Source organism: Protopterus annectens, chromosome 3.part0, assembly GCF_019279795.1.
Source record: "Protopterus annectens isolate FY-2018-M chromosome 3.part0, PAN1.0, whole genome shotgun sequence".
Classification (NCBI taxonomy): Eukaryota; Metazoa; Chordata; order Ceratodontiformes; family Protopteridae; genus Protopterus; species Protopterus annectens.
The window spans coordinates 751,656,751-751,661,904 of NC_056731.1; the positions used below are offsets into that span (position 1 = coordinate 751,656,751).

At 39.9% G+C, this 5,154-nt stretch overlaps 1 non-coding gene across 1 annotated transcript; it reads left to right on the forward strand.

Moving 5' to 3' along the window:
- The first annotated feature begins 5,082 nt into the window (after positions 1-5,082).
- TRNAP-CGG lies at positions 5,083-5,154 on the forward strand. The gene has a single exon. It is a non-coding gene; the product is annotated as a tRNA-Pro (tRNA).

The following is a 5,154-nucleotide window of genomic DNA, read 5'->3' on the forward strand; positions in this document are numbered from 1 at the left end:
CACGCACACACGCACACACACACACACGCACACACACACACGCACACACACACACACACACGCACACACACACACACACACACACACACACACACACACACACACACACACACACACACACACACACACACACACACACACACACACACACACACACACACACACACACACACACAGTCACTTCCTCATTCATACCTGCATTCATTCACACATTGATCTCAGTCTCCCGATCTCACACATATATACATAGCCACTTCTTCATTCATACCTGCATTCATTCACACACACACACACACACACCACACACACAGCCACTTCTTCATTCATTCCTGCATTAATTCACACATCGCTCTCATTCTCCCGATCTCACACATACACATGCAGCCACTTCTTCATTCATTCCTGCATTCAATCACACTCACCGCCAACTAATAAGCTTAACTGCAAAATAAATTGTGAACTGTTCGAGGTTTATTTTGCAGGTACGCTTATTAGTTCACAGTGCCCCTGTGAGGAAGCCGTGGCTTTCCAGGGTTCCACAGCACACACTTTGGGAACCCCTGAAATATGCACTTTATGCATGCCTCGGGGGGGGGGGCTGTGGGAAAACTGGATTCAGCAAGGGAGCCAAGAATCAAAAAAGTTTGGGAACCACTGGCTTAAAGAATTACTGCACAGGTTATGGACCAGACATGGTAGATTGGCATTCTGTTTAGTTTATGGGTAAAGCCTGCAAAGATGACTGCAAGTCTCCAACAAATGTAATGAGCTTCTGAAAATACTGTAATCCTGTCCTTTATTACAAATACTCTCATATGCATTTCAATACTTAAGGCTTATACGTTATCTAGTTATGCAAATATTCTTTGTGTGGCAACAACAAAAAGGCTTTCAATGTTGGCAATTCTTTAATAGTGTGCTTATTAAAGCTTACTTGCATCTTACAATTACAGAAAAGCTTACCTGATGGTCATTTAAACATTGCTACTTAAACACAGACCAACAGGCACAGCAACAGCATGCATTTTCTGAATAATAAGAAGCATAAATCAACAGTATAAAAATATGACAGAAAACCAGAACATTCTGCAAAATCAAGGATAGATGAAAAGCCACTATAGTATTTGTGTCTACCTTGGATGGGGGGATACTCTGCACACTTACACTGCATAACTGCTCCTTGCCTTGCTTGGACACATCCAGAGTCACTACATGGGGGAGTGGGGTGCAATAACTGACAGGCCAAGTGTTGTTCTATGCTGTCAAATACATTCAAAGGACACTTCTGCTGATGTACAATTACACTTTGTAATATGTTGAGCCTGGGCAACACAGTGGTGGAAAGATTAGCATTGCTTGGTCATCAAATGCAGTTCCTAGCTGAGCTGCCTTCTATGCAGAATCTGCAGGTTATTACTGTGTTCATGGGGGATTTTTATCCAGGTGCACCACACTTTCCTTCTACAGAACAAAGATAAGCAGGTAGGTGAACTGGCAGCACATCAAACTGCCTACAGGTATACATGTGGTACATAAGGACATGTGTATGTGTGCATTCATTTTGGTATACTATTCAGGACAGGTTGCCTGCCTTACACTATTAGCTGCTGCTGGGATAGTCTTTGTCTTCCCTGCAACTCTATAGGACAAAGTGGCCATCCATCCAATATTTCCTACACACTGAACTCTTTCTTCTCGCATCTCGCAATTAATTAGCATTAAAATAAAGTATGCTTTCTGCAAAGTTTCTACAAAAATAAGCAAACAAAACAATAGTCAGCCTCAGTTCTAGGCCTTCATGGACCACTTCAATTTGTGCAGTAAGCCAAAATGGAATGTAGTTGAGATGCTGTTAAAACAAGTCCATAAGGCAAGTGCGTTTTACTTTAATGAAATATGCGCGCTGAAACAGCAGTGAGGTGCTAGTTCAAAGATTTTAAAAAAGAGAACTGTATATTACAGGAAATAAACCTGCAGTTCAAATCCAAACCACTATGATTCTTAAGACCATTTCGAGCGCAGTAACAGAAACAAAAATGCTGACAAGAGATGATGAGTGCTCAGCCCATTCACTGTGCTGATTACAGAAAGGCTCCAAGGGGACCTATGGGACTTCACGACTACAGACAGCTGATTGCGAACTAACACAATAGCAAATAGCTTCTAAACTATAACAAGATCTATTCTACGTAACAAGTACAATCAACGAGACACACTGTCAAGATACATGCTGTCACTTCCTGCCAATTCACAACCTTCCTCTGTACAAACATTCATGTTCAAGGGGCAGTCTGATCCTGGCAGGCAAAATTCTAACTTTTTTTCATTTAGACTGCAGTTTGTAGAATAACTTATACATAACAGAGTCAAAGAAGATATGAATGCATTATGTAGGTGTGGGTGTGTTGACAGAACACACATTTTATAGGTATATAATATAGAAAAAGACAAGTGACAGAATAATACAACTTGATAGACTGTTCTTGGACTATAAAAAGATAGCAACAACTTTGTGTGAGGAAAATTAAATGAAATTATTTAATTAGGTTCCTAATATACTTCCACAGAATAATGCAATAAACAGCCACAGACATAGGCAAAAAATACAGGGTGAAACATTTTAGCAATAATCAAAAACAATGCTTCTTTACATTTAGATGCAGTACTTCCGTATAGACAGGGATAGTAGCTGACGGGATAAACCAAAATATCTTCTCTTATCTGATTCTGCAGACAGAGCTGAGTCCAGCACGTACCTCTGTTTATCTTCACTTAGTGACTATTTGTCTTCTCCTTCACGAAAGGAACTCTTTCTTTTCCTCTCTGACTCAGTGACTGCAACAAGTCAAAAAAACACAAAGTTGTTTAACTACTTTTACAATTACTTTCAAGTTTTAGCAATGGTAATGTACCCTCCCCAGTCCTTCCGTAACAAAAGACAAGAAGTACTGTTTACAGGCTACTACTACTACTACTGATTGTTTCTCGCTCTCTTTTTTGAGAAGAGAGTGAGCACCAATCAGTAGCAATCCAGCCGTCCATGCCACGTACGTGCCTGCGGACATGGCAGTCCAAACCCCCTTCTAGTTTGCTGTGCGGTTAAACTGCATAGACTTCTGGGCATCATACTGATGTCTTCTCTTTAATCTGGACTGCTTTTACAGCAGTCTAGATTTCAGATGCTAATTAAAAAATAAAAACAAAATAAAAAAAAACCCGGAACTCGACGAGCATGCGCAGTTCGAGTTCCGGGACTTTGCAAATCAGTCGGAGTCGCTTAGGAGCATAGTAGCACAACACGAACTAAGTAATAAATACATTTTTTTAATTTTTTATTCAACGTATGAATGTAATTGTCCATTTCTGCTGGGAGGGCTGCAGTCCTGCAGTCTGATGACACGAGCTGCCCCTGATTGGTAGTGTCCTAAGGTCTTTTTTCATTCTCTACTTTTTGCCTGGTTCACTTTTTCTTTGCATATCTTTTTAGATTTTTCACTTGTATAGTAGGATTTGTACTATTCATCTTTTCAGTCTTTGCCTGGGGATTTTCTCGTGCAAGATGTCATTATTTGAAATAAATGGAAAGCAGTGCTTTCTCCCACCCATGTAGACAGCTTAGCTCATCTTTCCTGCATCTCCACTGTGGCAAAATACAATTTCTCCACTTCTTCTTTTAATATGTTAATATTGTTGCTTTGGACATGAATCAGAAATTCTCAGTTATCGATCAAGCCACAGCAAATGTTTTATTAGCTACTGATCTTGTAATTTCAGAAAAGGGTCTTTCTGCCAATGCCATGAAAGAGGAATGGATTGATGCGCTTTTCTCTTTATGTCAATTTCTTACCCTCCCTATCTTGCCTACCATTTGCCATCACTTGAGACATGTTGTGATTTTGTCTTTTTGCATCCAGAGCACTGTGCCTCTTCTAGATTTGCCTGCAGTTTTCCTGCTCTGTGTTGTTTACTATCATAAGTCTCCTGGTTACTGCAGAGCATTAATGTAGATTCCCCATTACTCTAAATAGGAGTTGGCTTGCAATTCATTTTCCACTTAACCTGTTCACCATGTAAGATGAGTAGCATCTTTTGAAGTTTAGGAGTAAGATTTACACTAATTTGAAACTCCATCAGATCAGGAATGGGTCATTTGGGCTGATTCATTTCTTTGGATGCCTTTTTCTCCATTATTTCAAGCTTTGTCCAGATTTCTGCGGAAAGAGGTTGAGATGTATGCTGGAAAGACCTTAGAATCCTCCAGTCTATCAGCTCAGCCATGTAAAGTATGGTACACCAATGGATAACTTACACTGCTGTGCATATAAAACACAAATCCCATTTTTATGAGTCGAATATTAACAAATCGCTAATTCAGTCACATTAAAGGTTTTATGTCTGTTCTCTCAGTCATCCACAGTTTATTGCAGCATCCTGCCCTATACCCAAGACAAACCTTGGCATTTTTGTAGTGGCACCATATGAAAACACGAATGACACTCTTCCTTAAAATAAAAAAAAATGGTGAATGAGGATATCGATCCCTCTACTGCTCCCAAGCAAAGCAAGTACTCTACCGTTTGAGCTAATTCCGCTACGAAGAGCTTCTACTCTTCTTGGACTCAACAGTGCCATTAGAAAGTGCATTTTTTATCTCTACTTCAATTCAGTTTGTTTACTTAACATTCAGTTAGTCATCCTTACCTTTCTATAATCTGCCTCTGAAGGTAACTTTGGAGTCTCACTACTTCAAAATTCTTTAACTGCAGCAGCAGCCACAACTGCTGAATATACTACCCATTTCCATGTACTTTCTCATTTTCACCATGTTCCACGATGAAAGTGAAATGCAAAATAAATAAATAAGTAAATAAATAAAAAATAGCAACCAACACAAGTACATCACTTCAGTTACTGATGCAGTGAGCATAATCCCTTGGGTATTGCTGACTCTTTGTATTCCACACTTAAAAAAAAATGGCAGCATCAGACTTATGCTCTTTTTCTAGCTCAACACATCAAGGAAGTAGCAGCATGCCATACCTTGTTGGTCTAACAAGAAATAATTAAACCTCTCAGCAATGTGGCTTGTTGGTCTAGGGGTATGATTCTCGCTTCGGGTGTGAGAGGTCCCGGGTTCAACTCCCGGACAAGCCC